The 18,895-nt window shown below is 37.8% G+C and overlaps 1 pseudogene; it reads left to right on the top strand.

Annotated features, from left to right (window-relative positions):
- The first annotated feature begins 357 nt into the window (after positions 1-357).
- LOC138189465 (angiopoietin-2-like) lies at positions 358-5,383 on the top strand (annotated as a pseudogene).
- Positions 5,384-18,895: the final 13,512 nt, after the last annotated feature.

Raw genomic sequence — 18,895 nt, 5'->3', positions numbered from 1 at the left:
TACATCTGTGCAAGTTGTTTCAGATTCAGCTTTATCTTAGATCCGATACTATTTTATATAAGATAGAGCAACATTTTCCTCATTTATAGCAATGATGTATCGATTATCAATATCGTTTAATTTATTTAAAGAAGATGAATTAATTTTGTAGCTTTTTATAATAACTAATATTAATCAAATTTGATAATTTGTTCATATTTTGAAATTTCTATTAATTGTTGAGATAGTTAAGATGTAACGAATCAATGGATGAACATTCTTACTTTTGCATTACTCCAGTGAAATGAAAATTTCTTAATTGAAATTAAAACGAATTTCATTCTTTGATCGTAATACTTTTCGGTACTTTTTTTTCAGAGAGCAATACCTCTTTAACGTTTTCGAGGTTATAGTTTCGACTTTGGAATCAAAATTAAAGCGCATTGAAAATTTGGACAAAGCGGTGGAACACTTGATGAGAAGAGTGGAAGCTTTGGATTCACGCGTGAATGATAATATCGATAAAACCGATGCAGTTATTACAAAGCTACGAACATTAGATCTAAAACTTTTCAATTCTCATCAAATTGAATTTTCTTCAACTGAATCTGCATACTCGATAAAAAGGAGCGATGATAAAAACGACAGTGAAATCAGAAGCGGTACGTATGTATGTATGTACATAAAATGCTAATACGTAAAAACAGAAATTCGTTAACAGACGTATCTATAGAAGAAGAAAAGAAAAAAGAAAAAATATTGGACTGATCGACTCGGTTAGAACAAACATGGATCGCAACTACAAATTGTCGTTTGAATTGTATTACATTTACAGCCGGTTTTCTTTTATCTATATCGTTTACTTAACAATTGTATTTACGTGTAGTTTATAGGTACCTACCTATATATACCTATTGTATAGGTATATACCTACATATGTACAAACGTATACAAGCCTGCTTTCCCTGTATTTCCCCCCTCCCCTTTTTTCGTTCTCTTTGTCTCTTTTCCATACTTTTATCTTTTTACTGATGCTTCTTCTTCTTTTCTTTCTACGGTTGCCATTCGCTGTTCAAGTTTATCGTATAAATTGGCATTTATTTGGCAAAACAGGTCCGAAATTACAAGCAATCCATCAGAAGCGAGAAAATCCATCATCATCCGATTTCACTCTTGGTGAAAAATTATTGTCACTTGATCAAAAGGTATCGGATATAGATAATAAATTGATCGATTTGAAACATCAATTGGATAATAACTTGTTACAAAATGACGACATAAATGCCGAAGCCAGCGAAAAAAAGCCAGTCAATGTATGAGCGTAATCGAAATCACTAAAGCGATGAGTAATGAAGTAATAAATCACATTACGATCGGGATAAAAAATTTAAGGCAAGCGACAAACAATATGGACAGAAAGTTACAGTTTCACGTAAACTTGGCTTCCGATCGTTTGGGAACTATTTACAACATGACGAGTGACGTGCACGATGCGATATTAGTGAGAGGAAGTACGAACGGTCGACCGGCGTTCAACGTTACAACAACAACAACGACAACTACCGAGCCGCCACCACCAAGGCAGAGTAAAATCGATCGACTCGTCGAACAAATATATCCAATTGTTGACTGTATCGGAGAAAATGGATGAAGTCTGGAACGTCGTGGTAAGCTGAGAAGATGTGGCTAAATTGTTAATTTCACTGTTTACCTGCCGTGTTAATCACGTTGTATGACCGCATGCACAATTTTACATGTCCACTTGACGGCATTCCATACAGATAGGTATTATACTTTTTTCGACAGGTTGGCACGAAAAGTTCCGTGGACGATCTCTTGCCAAAATCCGATGAATTACTTACACAAACGCAAAGACAAGAAAGAGCGATCAGTGAAATTCATGCGGATTTAAGATCGAAAACGAATAAGATTATCGAAAATTTAGAAGGAGTGGAGAATAGACTTCGAAAGCAGGAGGACGATGTAGCTAGCCTTGCTCAGCGTCCAATACCTGCGGAATTGCTGCTAGATCCCACGATCGATCGCCTTGTCGAATACGACTCCAATAGGTTAGTTTTCCTTCTTTGATACTTTATTCGCTTGCTTTTATTATCATACATCATGTTACGAAATAATATAGAAACCAAAGGCATTTACGACGTTGTCAGTTCCATTCCATTTTTCGAGAAATAATCTTTTCTCTCTAATAATAACAGACAATGTACATACGTATTTCTATCTTTATCTGTTTGCTTTGTTCCGTTCGATGAAAAGAAATCTTTCGTTTCGTGTAATGTGAAAGAATCGTATTTCGAATTGATTGCATCTGTTGTTAGTAAATATTCCAATATATTATTATACATAGGTATATGATGCGTGAAAGAACGATGTAAAAGAATATTAGTAAATAAATAAATAAATAAATATGTAGAAAGTGTAGCGACAATATACTACGTTCAACTAACGAAACACCATTATTACATTGCTATGTAATTAATTATTATGTTTCATGTAGAACGAATTTCTTTCGATTCACAGATACGTTGAACTCTCTGATGACATTGCAGTTGAAACAACCGTTTCACCGGTCAATCCGACTACCATTGTTTCGTCTGTGTCGATGTCCATGTCTTCCTCGACCTCGTCGAACGCCGTATCGATCAATAATTTCATTAATTCAAGCAAATAGCTGGTTTCCACTAATTTCTCCAACTCGACAGCCAATCCTTCAATAGGCCCCCCATTATCACCGAGTTCGCAGCGATCATCGTCTAAAAATCGTGGTGTTATATTTCCAAGTGTCAAAAACAAACCAAGTACAGCAAATTCCACCTTTACCACCGATGCATTCCTTAATTACAAAGATGTTAAGGTAATAAACAACAAAAACATTCTCAACCCGTACCAATTAACGTCACTGGTAATCGGCACCGTTCAAACGAATTAGAAACAGTTTTTATATAGTATTTTATATTTTTCTCATTTCTTCTTTGGTTTTTAACCGACCAAAGTGGAATAATCGATATACCGCATGACTTTTATGCAAACATACTTTTTTCTTTCTTCCTCTCTCTTTTCTATAGTTTAGTTACCTTGTAAGACCCTGTAAGCGAATAAGCGAACGAACGCGATGAAACGGAAGAAGGTGAGAGAGTAAACGTAACAACAACGCTGCTGTATTTCTATGTGAAGAATGTGTAGACAAGGGGAGGCCCAATTACTACGGAAAAGGAGGGATTGTGTAGGGAGGGGGAAGGGGGAAGGGGTTGGAGAGAGAAAGAAGGAATCTTAAACATATGCATTTTATCGTGCATATACAGTATAGTTAAATCACTTATAGAATACACGACATGCCTACGTATATGCCCACCTTCGTTCACGTACATATCGTATGTGCTATAACACAAAGAAATGTTCAGATATGAAAAATTTATTACGTAATACATCGATTAACATTCTGAATGTTTCGTTTAAACGGTCATTTTGAAGTTGCTCGTAATTACTCGTCTCGTCAAACCGTAAATAACACACAAAGTCACTATAATGTACACATGTGCATCACGTACAACCATCAACTTTGAAACGTTCGAATATGGCTCGTAAAAAGTCCCTGTCGGTGAAATTTTTATTAATCCTTCCTTTATGGGAATTTTGAAAACCTATACCATATTTCTAGAAGAAATAAAAAGAAAGAAAGAGAAAAGTAGTTTTTACAATACGATTGTATAATTGAAACATTAAATATGTATAACAATATTGTAGAAAGAGAGAAAACTACTAATCTATGTACGTAATATGTAACAGAGTGAAAAATCTACGCAAGAAAAAGAAAGCGTTATTCCATATTATCAATGCTTACAAACACGATAATACATGTACATATTGTTTAACGTTACAGGACTATTCATGTGTTGATTTGTTAAATGCTGGCATGAGAGATAGCGGTGTCTATTATCTTCAAATTCGTGGAACAACCTATTGGTTTCTCAAGGTTTATTGCGAGCAGGATATCGCCGAAGGAGGTTGGACGGTAAAACAGAGATTCGTCCAAATACTATAATATGTATATACGCGTGTGCATCATGCATCGAGATAAAACTAGTGTGATAGAACGGGTTTTTTTTTCCCAAAAAGTATATTTCGCAATGTAGAATCAATGTAGAATCAATATAGAATCGATAGCTTATACTCTTAGGTCGTTACAGAAAAAGAATAACTGTGCGTACAATAAACAGCCGCGTTCGTTGGTAAAAGATATTTAATCTTCCTACTTCTTTTATCTCATAATTCGAAAAAGAATTTCCACTTTTTCCTAGGTTATTTAAAGAAGAGACGATTTCGGCGAGCCAAGAGAAAATTTCAATCGTGATTGGGCTGATTATAAAAAAGGTTTTGGTGATCCTGCTCGAGAGTTTTGGCTTGGCAACGAAAACATATACATGTTAACTAACAACGAAGATTACATGCTTCGGGTGGAACTCGAAGATTTCGAAGGTAACAAAAGGTAAGAAATATCAAAATTACAATTGCAACTGATTTTGGATGCGAAGTTCGGACGTTTTAATGTCTGTGTAGAATAGATCGGAGAGGATTTCAAAGACGATTTTCTCTGTACATTTAAGATATAGAACGTTTCGGAACATCCGTATATCCGTGCGCATACAAAAATTATATATGTATGTAGTTTCGTTTAGGTACGCACAGTACTCTCACTTCAAAATCTATTCAGAAGGAGAATATTATAAATTGGAGATTGACGGTTACGACGGAAATGCCGGTGACTCATTAAACGATCCATGGTACGGTTCGAACAATAGTCCGTTTTCCACGTACAACAGGTAACACGTTATTTCTTCATTTGATAGAATGCATGAAATGACAATTTCGGTTATGTGAAAGCATAGAGCAAAAAACATTGAAGAACGGATAATATCGGATAGATTAATCGTAATAAGAGTCAACTATTCGTTCGAGACGATATTTCATTTCACACAGGGACAACGATAGGTCATCGTTGAACTGCGCTTCCATGCTAAAAGGCGGATGGTGGTGGAAATCGTGCGGACGAGGATTAAACGGTCTTTATTTGAACGATCCTCAGGATTTAACCGCTCGACAAGGTATGATTGCTTACAAAATAATGTCGTCACGTACAACCAGCTATTCATGTTTCGTATTATCCGTTTAATGACAAAAGACAATTCTTCCTTTCTGTTATTTAATAGAAGGTATCGCATGGTTCCGTTGGAGAGGTTGGGATTATACTTTGAAACGTGCCACGATGATGATTAAACCAAAAGGACCAACAACAGCAATGATATAGACGATTATAACGATACAACAACAACAACAACAACAACAACAATAACAATAATAACAATAATAACAATAATAACAATAATAACAATAATAACAATAATAACAATAATAACAATAATAACAATAATAACAATAATAACAATAATAACAATAATAACAATAATAACAATAATTAATGAGCACTCGGCTCCGGAATCGAAGTAAAACGGAAACGACTCACCCAGATGACTCAAACTACCAACTGGCGGCTTCATCCCACAGAAGTCGACTCGGGGTTTGTTCTTGGGGCTGGTTTGCTTCAAGTGTAAGGCGGAGGGCCATATCGCACCAGATTGTCCGCAACAACAAGACAGAAAATCCAGCCCCAAGAACAAACCCCGAGTCGACTTCTGTGGGATGAAGCCGCCAATTGGTAGTTTGAGTCATCTGGGTGAGTCGTTTCCGTTTTACTTCGATTCCGGAGCCGAGTGCTCATTAATTAAAGAATCCGTAGCCTCGAAATTTTCCGCTAAGAGAATGACTGATGTAATAGTAATGCAAGGAATCGGGAATACCTGCGTTAAAAGTACGTCCCAGATTTTGTCCGTCGTACGTATTAACGATTTTACATTGGAGATAGCTTTTCACGTCCTTGACGATAGTCATTTAAAGTACGATATTATGATTGGTCGCGAGATAGTAAGCCAAGACGGACAATACGAGTACCTAACCATGCCGTTCGGATTGAAAAACGCACCTTCCGTTTTTCAGAGGGCCATTCTCAATGCCTTAGGCGACCTTGCGTATTCATATGTTGTTGTTTACTTGGATGACGTTCTAATTATTGCCGACTCGATAGATCAAGCCCTAGAAAGATTGAACACCGTATTGGATACCCTCGCAAAAGCAGGATTCTCTTTCAACTTTTCAAAATGTTCTTTTCTAACGACCTCGGTACTTTATTTGGGGTATGTAATCCGTGACGGAGAAGTTCGCCCCAACCCGGGTAAAATACACGCCCTGAGCTCTTTACCTGCGCCAACGACCGTCACACAGCTCAGACAATTCATAGATCTAGCCTCTTACATCCGAAAATTCGTCCCTAAATTCTCACAGATAATGAAACCCTTTTACGCGCTTACTTCCGGTAACAAAAGCATAGCTTGGACGGATAAACATGAAAAAATAAGGCAAAAGGTAATTTCTGTCCTGACCGAAGCACCGGTGTTAATGATATTCGACCCCAACTACCCGATAGAACTACATACCGACGCTAGTTCTGAAGGATATGGGGCTATTTTGATGCATAAGGTCGAAGGTCAAAATAGAGTAGTAGAATATTACAGTAAAAAGACTAGCCCCGCGGAATCTAGATACCATTCCTATGAACTGGAGACGTTGGCGGTTGTAAACGCCGTCAAACTTTTCCGCCATTACCTACACGGTCGAGAATTCATCGTTGTCACTGATTGCAATTCCCTGAAGGCATCCAGTAATAAGGTACATTTAAGCGACAGGGTTTACAGGTGGTGGGCCTACCTGCAAACTTTCACCTTCGACATTATGTATCGGGAAGGCAGACGAATGGCTCACGCCGATTTCTTTTCGTGGAACCCCGTAGACTCGGATCACCGTACGATCGACAAAATCGCCGAAAAGGAAATCAATCTGGCCGAAATCTCCGACGATTATCTCTTAGCGGAGCAACGTCGCGACCCCCAAATCTCCGAAATCGTTGATAAGTTGCGGAACGACGAGCTTGCGGACGACATCGCGAACACCTACGAACTACGATCCGGCACCCTGTACCTTAAAATACAAAGAAGAGGCAGAACTCTCTGCTTGCCCATTGTCCCAAGAGGCTTTAGGTGGTCAGTGATCAGCCATGTACACCAGTCAATCATGCTCTTAGGATGGGATAAAACGCTCGAGAAACTGTACGAGTATTACTGGTTCGAAGGAATGGCGAAATACATTCGCAAATTCGTTGAGAACTGTCATGCTTGTCGAGTTTCTAAATCTAGTTCAGGCAAAATACAAGCCGAACTACACCCCATACCTAAGACCAGCATACCTTGGCACAGGGTTCACATGGATATCACGGGCAAACTAAGCGGTAAAAACGACGCGAAGGAATATGTCATTGTGTTGGTCGACGCCTTCAGCAAGTTTGTATACTTGCACCACACCCGTAAGATAGACTCCCTTAATACCATTAAAGCACTCATGTCCGCTATATTCTTATTCGGCAGCCCCTGTCGGATAATAGGGAAGATGTTTTACGGGCAAAGAATTTCAAGACTTTTGCAGAGACAAACATATTAAACTCCACTTAATAGCAACCGGTGCTAGCAGGGCCAATGGACAGGTAGAGCGTATCATGGGTACGCTAAAAAATACGTTCACAACAATAGAAACGACCGGACGGTCCTGGCAAGACGCGATCGGGGAAACACAACTGGCTTTAAATTGTACCCTCAACCGCGTGACTAAGTCGAGCCCATTGGAACTGTTAATCGGTAAAACAGCGAGACCCTACGGCTTGTCCGTACCCGACAACATCGAAGAAAGAGAAGTAGATATCTCCCATGTAAAACGACAGGCGATAAAAAGTATAGAAGCAAGTGCCAAATACGATAAGCATAGGTTCGACAAAAATAAGGCTCAAGTAGTTAGGTTTAACCTTGGTGATTTTGTATTACGTAAAAACGAGGAAAGAAACCAAACGAAGCTAGATCCGAAATTCAGGGGTCCGTTCAGGATAGCAGAGATTTTGGAAGGAGATAGGTACACCTTAGACACCTTAGACGGCAAAAGATCATATAAGGACAGACATGACAGACTGAGGAAGATGCCAGACAGCAGCGTTCCTGCTGAGTTAGACGTCTACGATGATGACAACGACGGTGATAATAACGATGCAAGTTCACGGACCTCAGAGGATCATTAATACCACGTTGTGGTCGTGCACCCGTCCAGTGGGACACTCTGTGTCTTCGTAATACGTAAAGTGGGACACTCTGCGCCTTCGTAATACGTCCAGTGGGACACTCTGCGCCTTCGTAATACGCCCAACGTAACACGATCCAACAAACTGAGATTCACCCGTGTACGAAATCGAAAATGATCTGTCGTGTCGTTACGATCTGACTGATAACTCACAGAATGCAACTAGCACTTTGGATACAAATTATAACGCCACTAATTTTAGTTCTCTTTCATTTCCTTGCTTGTCAAACCTCTGAACAGAATCTCGTTGTCGAAATGGACCCTCGACTTAATTGGAACATTTAATTGAATGGTAAATAATATCAGTTACGTCGAGTCTAATGTTAAAAAAAAAAAAAGAAAAAATTGCAGTATTTTAGTTACACACGAGGACGTGTGATAGTCAGGATGGCCGTGTCGGAGATGAAAGGACATCGGAGCCTTCCCTTTGGAACCCCGGGAAAATCCCTTAGCACCGTAATCTAGATTCTATCATAGGCGTAATTAAACAATTGTCGTCTTTCGATCTGATTGTATTTGTTCAAGATTTGTGATAATGAGCTTGGGCTCGAGGCAATAGCTAGTCGCGGAACGTAGCCGCGGTCACGGGATGAACGCTTTGCCTAACAAAGGTATAAAGTAATTCTATAGCTCTCCTTAAAAGATGATTGCCAGATGTCGATGCTTCTCCGCAGTACACTTTCAGCTAGCCTGAGGGCCCGTTATAAATCTTAAGATTTAGCTAACTAAAGTCCTTCAAACAAACAGTCTTTGGCTCAATTATGAGAAGATAGAGGAGACCTATTTTTCAACGAACGACGTCTCCCACTTGCAACTTTCCCTGGAGGGCGGCTAGCATCTTTTTCTAATCACCAATTTGGAGATTGACCAATTAGCAGCAACGTCAATTTCCCTTACTTTCTGAACGAAGACTATCCTCGACGAATCCGATGACCTCGTGTCCTTAGACACACCCCATTATAGTTTTCCTCTGCAGCATCATCGCGACGAAAAGTCATTCTCTCGTGTGATCGTATTAGCGACTTACTTAGCGTCTGTACGCTCGGTGGATATTCCACGTTTTAACAAAGAGTCCGACTTAGATTTTGCGAGCACGTTCATCCATAATCCCGTTGACCGCGGATTCGTTATCGAACCTAGGATCATGGTCATTAGTTTCTCGAGTATCTAATTACCACGGTTACTTGTCCAATTCTATAATAGTCGCATATGCACTAGTCAATGTCTTCTCTATTGCATAACGACAATGTATAATTCCAATGGGGATTCGTTTCACGCCCCTAACTCTGATTCTAATCTAAACCCGACATACATATATTTGATCAATTTTCTTATTTACACAGACGTTGAACGACGTGTATCCGTAACGATTTATCAACGTTGGTGGTAAATTGCGCGAGACGAAGGAAGCAATACGTTGTCATATTTTTGACGGTTTTCATTTAGCTTAAATAACGTTCATTTATCGTACAGCTGTAAAAAGCAGAAATTTGAAACGCTTGCACAATTCAAAAACTTGACAATTTTCTATTGGAAATAATTGTTGGTTTATAAGAGGTGAAATTTGAAAAAATACTTTTTTATGTGGCAACTGTGACGACAACTATAAAGACTAAAAAAGTAAAAAATAAAATATATGGATTAAACAATTTTTTTTAAAATAATTTTTATTAGAAAATTCACTACAGAGAAGAAACTAATTCTCTTAGTTAGGTATCATTATGCAATTGAATGTAATAATAAGATACAGGGAAAGGCTGTACATGTTAAGCTGTAATTACACAATAGGGTATTGTTCGATTTCTGCACTTTATTTATTTCATTTTGTATTTTTAATTTTATTGCCAAAAATAAAAACATCAAAAGCTCGCGGATTAGTTCAATTCCAAGATTTTCAGATTTAAATAGTACGATGCATTTTTAAACTCGATTCGATGCAGTTTTTATTTATCTACAGAAGAGTATACAAGTACTTGATTTGAAAAATGATTACTGTAAAGTATATCTTAAATTTAACTTATTTTTTATTCTATTTGGCTTTATTTTTGTTTTTTATTCTTTTTTTTATTTTATTTTCCTTTCTTTATTCTTTTTTTTTTTTATTTTGCACTTTACAATTTGTCCAGCTGAACATTGAATTTAATATTGTATGTCTTGTGTGAATGGGAAGGAAGGATAAGAGAGAGTTAACAAGTTTTTAATCTTTCAGTAGTTTTTATTCACTAAGAGTCCTGACTAAGAATATACAATGCAGTACAAATATATACAGAAATATACAAATATCCACATAAAACTGTACATACAATCATACATACAAAACCATACATAAAAAACCATACATACAAAACCATACATAAAAAACCACACATACAAAACCATACATACAAAACCATACATACAAAACTATACATACAAAACAATACATACAAAACTATTCATACAAAACTATACATACATTGATTATTATACATAGGAAAAATAGAGTGACAAGAGTATCGATTATTGGGGATCGAGGTATCCCAACTCCAGCCAGTATGCTGCCATATCTCTTGCGGTTTCTCCCGGCTCTCGGTCCAGCAGCAACCTTGCAGTTATTGCTTCTCCCGGAGAAGGATCGATGTTGACTAGGCTCCCTGTCCGTCGCAACATGGTGAATTGGGCCACTCGATGTCTCTTCGCTTGGATCGGTTGTTCTCGTACACCTGGCAGGACGATTTTTCTAGCCCACGGTGCCATTTTTGCCAAATTCCGTGGCAGCAGCCGTATTGAACTGAGACATTGCTCGCTTTCTAACCCCCAATCGATTAGAAACACGATGTAGCCAGTCATGGTCCGTTGTAAAAGGATGGCTCTTTCCCAAGCGCTAGCTTCCTTAAAATCTACTAGCACGGCGACTAGCATGCCTGCTCTTAAACTTTTCGCCTTCGGCAAGTACTCCATGGGATGTTCCATCATCTCCAAATTGAGTGTTTTGGTTATCTTCGGACATCCAACCAAACGAACCCACATGGTGGTAAGTGATTCGACTCGAACTACCCGGACAGGAACTCCTTCTCGGAACCGATCGTTTGTGCGTTGTAAAATCTCCATGTTTTACAAATCTTCGAAAAAATTTCGAATTTTAATGTTCGACTATACTGAGCTGCCTAGTTGACGTGTCTAGCACGGATGATGCTCTGGCTCCGCGGGGAATCGGACCCCCTTTATATACCTGCTGCGCCGACCCTGAAGACTTACTCGGTCACCGCTTGAACTAAACGCACTTTTTCGTTTGTCTTGTTTCACACTTTTCTTGTCCTCGCAATATTTTATAACAATGTTGACAGTATATACAGGCAGAATATATAGTATATTTTTGATACACAAGTGTCAGATATCAATTATTGTTTTCCGTTAAAATAAATATACCATAATTAGATGCTCTTTTTAACATTCCGATCCGCATTCTTACAATATTTTAGAATTTTTAACCTGAAAATGTCGCTGGAAAATAGAAAACGAACAATTTGAAAAGCACTAGCATCTTGAATGTGAAAATTATGACGTGGGTGTATGCGCTTTGCCCTGCTTTAAAATATATAACACTCAATTGTATTATTCATTATTAAGGTAAATTATTAAAGTTCAAGTGTATGCATCATACCCTTAAGAAATGGTAAACCGATTCTTTGCAAGTTTTCTTCAAAGAGATACGCGATACGACTTGTTGGATTGAAGGGTTTCTTTTCTTCTTTCGTTTCTCCTCCTCTTTTTCTATTTGCTCCTTTGTTTCTCTTTGGTCGTCACTAGTTTTCGTTTTAGTGGCGAAGAGAAATAGTTGGAACGAATTTGATTTGCGGAGTTTAAACTCGGCTCTTCGCTGATATCCGATTCGTAGTTTGGTGATTGACAATTATTGGAGTGGTGAACAACGCGTTGTATTTCATGTATTTTATGGAAGACTGCTTTTTAAATTCAATATATACGAAATTCCCATAACCTCTCGTATCGAATAGATGGAATTTTATATATAGTTCAATTTTCTTACTTGTATAAATACGAAAGTTTTTATTTTGGTACTTTATCTTCTCTGGATTATGAATTAGTCCGAAACTCTTTCCGACAACTTCCTCTCGCGAAATAAAAAATCCTTGCTATAGAAAATCGTAGAAAATAAATTTTCTATATTAATCCTCCTTCGTTATCAATTAAAATTTCGTTATTGATTAAAAATTATTATTTTATTAAATTCCTTAAAAAATCGGTGTTACTTCGGGCGTCCCTCTACCTAGACCAAGCCATACACCGCGGGCCAGACGGAAACCAAATGTCCACTCGTCCTTACTGCGTACCCTCAATATTCTCAAGCACCCTCCATAAATCCAAAGAATTTCCTAGTCGAGGTCCTTCAGACCGAACAAATATCCTATATCTAAATCGCCTTCTAAAGAGTATTGTCTACTACGGCTTGACACGGGAAAGTTGATTTTTCTCACGTATGAGGTCTCCCACTTGCGACTTTATCTCGAGGGCGGTTAGCATCCTTCCTCACCCACCACCATAGCAAATAACCAATTAACAACGAAGCCTATTTCCCTCACTCTCTTAGCCAAAATCGTCACCGACAAATCCGATGGTCCCATGCGCTAGACACATCCATCCTTAGCTATCCTCCGCCACAGCATCATCACCGAACTTCACTGATCTTCCATCTTTCATGCAGTCAACACCCTTTGACCGGGTTTACACCCGTAGATCAGGCACTTACTTATCTTATACATACGCACCAGCGCAACTATCTTCTTTACAAAGTTGCTGGAATAAACTGCGATTTATAACTAATTATATCAGTGTCATATTCAATTAAACCACCTATATTATCCTAATCGAAATAGGGGATCGATTATTTCGTGGCGTCGATTATCTAATCGTAACGGCAATTTACGACTCCCGTTGGCGTGCTTCCTCGCGATCGCGTCTCTCCGCGAGTGATCGAACACGATCAGAAGTGCGGAATCAGTCGAGGCAAACAATTAGTGATTATAGAAGACGTTTCAGTTGTGGCAGTGCGGATCATTTAAATGCTAAGTGTCCGGGGAAAGAAAAAGGTGCTAAGTGCTTTAAATGCTTATTTTTGGCTGCAATACTCAGCATTAATCTAATTGCGTTAAACCGAGCAACGGGACTAAAGGTTTTCTTATAATCTATGCCTTCTTTCTGTGAACACCCTTTTATTAAAAGTCGCGTTTTCTATCGTTCCGAGTTGTCCGAATTTATCTTTACCTTCCTTAAGGTTGGTTGGTTAAAACCAACCTATTACTAACTACCTTCTGATCTTTTGGTTTTCCTACAAGAATCCACGTCTTATTTTCATGGTGCGATTTCATTTCATCATTCATAGCCGTTTTCCATAACTCGTTCTTTTCGGATCTCATCGCTTCGTTAAAATCCACCGCTACGTACGTTACTGGGCTACCATGAAAGTCGGTTCGTTTGATCTTACCTCTATCTCTCAATTGTCTCACATTCTCGCTAGTTCCATGAGGTTGTCTTTTCTGTCCTATATTTTTGTCCCCATATTTCGAGAAAATATTTATCATTTATATTACATTGATGTACATTTGCATCATTGGGAAACGACAGAATATCGCTAGATTTTACTCGTACAGTAGGTACAGTCGTGTAATTATCATTAATCATTAATTTTCCGTGAGTAATCCACGAAGAGATATTACTTCATCTCATAACCATTTTTAGCAAGAATTATCGACACACTAATGAAGATTGAATTGCCACTCGGCGTCCATTGAATATTTATAAAATCACATAAATTAGCGCAATTACAATAGCTTCTCAGAGAAAAATTGTTCTTTCTGTTAATCACCAATAATAGAGAAACATTTTTCATTGTCTGTAAAGAAAACGCGGTGCATTAAAATTTATCACGGTCGATAAAGATAGCAATACGTTGTCATATTTTTGACGGTTTTCATTTAGCTTAAATAACGTTCATTTATCGTACAGCTGTAAAAAGCAGAAATTTGAAACGCTTGCACAATTCAAAAACTTGACAATTTTCTATTGGACATAATTGTTGGTTTATAAGAGGTGAAATTTGAAAAAATACTTTTTTATGTGGCAACTGTGACGACAACTATAAAGACTAAAAAAGTAAAAAATAAAATATACGGATTAAACAATTTTTTTTAAAATAATTTTTATTAGAAAATTCACTACAGGGAAGAAACTAATTCTCTTAATTAGGTATCATTATGCAATTGAATGTAATAATAAGATACAGGGAAAGGCTGTACATGTTAAGCTGTAATTACACAATAGGGTATTGTTCGATTTCTGCACTTTATTTATTTCATTTTGTATTTTTAATTTTATTGCCAAAAATAAAAACATCAAAAGCTCGCGGATTAGTTCAATTCCAAGATTTTCAGATTTAAATAGTACGATGCATTTCTAAACGCGATTCGATGCAGTTTTTATTTATCTACAGAAGAGTATACAAGTACTTGATTTGAAAAATGATTACTGCAAAGTATATCTTAAATTTAACTTATTTTTTATTCTATTTTGCTTTATTTTTGTTTTTTATTCTTTTTTTATTTTATTTTCCTTTCCTTATTCTTTTTTTTTTATTTTGCACTTTACAATTTGTCCAGCTGAACAATGAATTTAATATTGTATGTCTTGTGTGAATGGGAAGGAAGGATAAGAGAGAGTTAACAAGTTTTTAATCTTTCAGTAGTTTTTATTCACTAAGAGTCCTGACTAAGTATATACAATGCAGTACAAATATATACAGAAATATACAAATATCTACATAAAACTGTACATACAATCATACATACAAAACCATACATAAAAAACCACACATATAAAACCATACATACAAAACCATACATACAAAACTATACATACAAAACTATACATACAAAACTATACATACAAAACTATTCATACAAAACTATACATACAGTGATTATTATACATAGGAAAAATAGAGTGACAAGAGTATCGATTATTGGGGATCGAGGTATCCCAACTCCAGCCAGTATGCTGCCATATCTCTTGCGGTTTCTCCCGGCTCTCGGTCCAGTAGCAACATTGCAGTTATTGCTTCTCCCGGAGAAGGATCGATGTTGACTAGGCTCCCTGTCCGTCGCAACATGGTGAATTGGGCCACTCGATGTCTCTTCGCTTGGATCGGTTGTTCTCGTACACCTGGCAGGACGATTTTTCTAGCCCACGGTGCCATTTTTGCCAAATTCCGTGGCAGCAGCCGTATTGAACTGAGACATTGCTCGCTTTCTAACCCCCAATCGATTAGAAACACGATGTAGCCAGTCATGGTCCGTTGTAAAAGGATGGCTCTTTCCCAAGCGCTAGCTTCCTTAAAATCTACTAGCACGGCGACTAGCCTGCCTCCTCTTAAACTTTTCGCCTTCGGCAAGTTCTCCATGGGATGTTCCATCATCTCCAAATTGAGTGTTTTGGTTATCTTCGGACATCCAACCAAACGAACCCACATGGTGGTAAGTGATTCGACTCGAACTACCCGGACAGGAACTCCTTCTCGGAACCGATCGTTTGTGCGTTGTAAAATCTCCATGTTTTACAAATCTTCGAAAAAATTTCGAATTTTAATGTTCGACTATACTGAGCTGCCTAGTTGACGTGTCTAGCACGGATGATGCTCTGGCTCCGCCGGGAATCGGACCCCCTTTATATACCTGCAGCGCCGACCCTGAAGACTTACTCGGTCACCGCTTGAACTAAACGCACCTTTTCGTTTGTCTTGTTTCACACTTTTCTTGTCCTCGCAATATTTTATAACAATGTTGACAGTATATACAGGCAGAATATATAGTATATTTTTGATACACAAGTGTCAGATATCAATTATTGTTTTCCGTTAAAATAAATATACCATAATTAGATGCTCTTTTTAACATTCCGATCCGCATTCTTACAATATTTTAGAATTTTTAACCTGAAAATGTCGCTGGAAAATAGAAAACGAACAATTTGAAAAGCACTAGCATCTTGAATGTGAAAATTATGACGTGGGTGTATGCGCTTTGCCCTGCTTTAAAATATATAACACTCAATTGTATTATTCATTATTAAGGTAAATTATTAAAGTTCAAGTGTATGCATCATACCCTTAAGAAACGGTAAACCGATTCTTTGCAAGTTTTCTTCAAAGAGATACGCGATACGACTTGTTGGATTGAAGGGTTTCTTTTCTTCTTTCGTTTCTCCTCCTTTTTTTCTATTTGCTCCTTTGTTTCTCTTTGGTCGTCACTAGTTTTCGTTTTAGTGGCGAAGAGAAATAGTTGGAACGAATTTGATTTGCGGAGTTTAAACTCGGCTCTTCGCTGATATCCGATTCGTAGTTTGGTGATTGACAATTATTGGAGTGGTGAACAACGCGTTGTATTTCATGTATTTTATGGAAGACTGCTTTTTAAATTCAATATATACGAAATTCCCATAACCTCTCGTATCGAATAGATGGAATTTTATATATAGTTCAATTTTCTTACTTGTATAAATACGAAAGTTTTTATTTTGGTACTTTATCTTCTCTGGATTATGAATTAGTCCGAAACTCTTTCCGACAACTTCCTCTCGCGAAATAAAAAATCCTTGCTATAGAAAATCGTAGAAAATAAATTTTCTATATTAATCCTCCTTCGTTATCAATTAAAATTTCGTTATTGATTAAAAATTATTATTTTATTAAATTCCTTAAAAAATCGGTGTTACTTCGGGCGTCCCTCTACCTAGACCAAACCATACACCGCGGGCCAGACGGAAACCAAATGTCCACTCGTCCTTACTGCGTACCCGCAATAGTCTTAAGGACCCGTCATCAATCCCAGCAATCTGCTAGCTAAGGTCCTTCAGACCGAACCAATGTCCTTTTTTTTATCACTTTTTAACGACTATTGTCTACTACAGCTTAACAAGGGAAAGTTAGCTTTTCTCACGTACGATGCTTCCTACTAGTAACTTTCTATTGAGGGCGGCTAAGACCTTGCTAATCCATCAATCTTCGTTTATCCAATCAGATGCAATGTATACTGCCCTCACTTTCCTGACCAAAATATCATAAACAAATCCGATGGTCCTGTGCGCTAGACACACCCATCGCTAGCTTTCCTCCGACACAGCATCGTAACCCAACGTTACTCCTCCTACACCGCTAGAAAAGTCAACTACTTCTCCTGCGACATCATGAGGGTCAAGTCAACTTACTTCTTTTACATACTACAACTTCGAAGTCTAACGTCTAAATCTAACGTCTATTAAGTATCCTCTAATGCTACGTCCACTAGCATACCAAATTCAACTATAAAAGACTTGCTCCATTGTGCATATCTATCTTATCTTCGTGCGACAAGTTGTTATCTACGATTTATACCTACTCAACAGTGTAACTTAAGTGTTGGAAATATATATTTCATACCTCTGTGAATCACAGTGTTATACTAACTGAATCACCCCTACTATTGTAACCGAAATCATAGTTCGTAGTATCCATTGCTTCTTTTACTGTTTTATTTAACAGTAGTTCTCGAGAAACAAAGCCTCAAACGAAAAATTTTTATTCTATTTTTTCGACTTTTCTTTGGCGTAGAATGAGCCCCTTTCCGCTTGAACCACCAGTTACCAACCACCCTGTATATAGATATATCTTATACTATTCTTATTGCATGAACATTTTTCTCCAGGTTACGTTCCTTCGTCTCGCGCAATTTACCACCAACGTTGATAAATCGTTACGGATACACGTCGTTCAACGTCTGTGTAAATAAGAAAATTGATCAAATATATGTATGTCGGGTTTAGATTAGAATCAGAGTTAGGGGCGTGAAACGAATCTCCATTTGAATTATACATTGTCGTTATGCAATAGAGAAGACATTGACTAGTGCATATGCGACTATCATAGAATTGGACAAGCAACCGTGGTAATTAGATACTCGAGAAACTAATGACAATGATCCTAGGTTCAACAACGAATCCGCGGTCAACGGAATGATAGACGTACGTGCTCACAAAATTTAAGTCGGACTCTTTGTTAATAAAACGCGTAATATTCACTGGTCGTAAGGCGTTACTCTTTTTGTCGATGAGATCGGAAGAAAGAATGAATTTCCGTTCCTGTGATGCCACAGATGAAAACTATGGTGGGTTGTGTCCAAGGACAAGAGATCTTTGAATTCATCGAGAATAGCCTTCGTTCAGAAGGTGAGGGAAATTGGCGTTGCTGCTAATTGGTCAATCTCCATATCGATGGTTAGAAAAAGATGCTAGCCGCACTCGAAGGAAAGTTACTAGTGGGAGACGCCGTTCGTTGAAAAATATAATAAGTCTTTCCTATCTTCCCGTAGCTGGGACAAAGATTCTTTGTCTGTCTGAAGGACTTTAGTTAACTAAATCTTAAGATCTTAAGATTTATGACAGGCCCTCAGGCTAGCCGAACATGTACTGCCGAGACGCATCGACATCTGGCAATCATCTTACTCGAAGAATAGGTTCTGCGTGTGGCGAGCCACGGGACAGAAACCATTGGAATGTTTACTGTCGCGTGCCGCCACAAATATTT

The sequence above is a fragment of the Bombus flavifrons genome, unplaced genomic scaffold (assembly GCF_040668555.2).
Source record: "Bombus flavifrons isolate JBK064 unplaced genomic scaffold, iyBomFlav1_principal scaffold0053, whole genome shotgun sequence".
Lineage (NCBI taxonomy): Eukaryota > Metazoa > Arthropoda > Insecta > Hymenoptera > Apidae > Bombus > Bombus flavifrons.
This window is presented reverse-complemented; position numbering and strand designations above follow the sequence as displayed.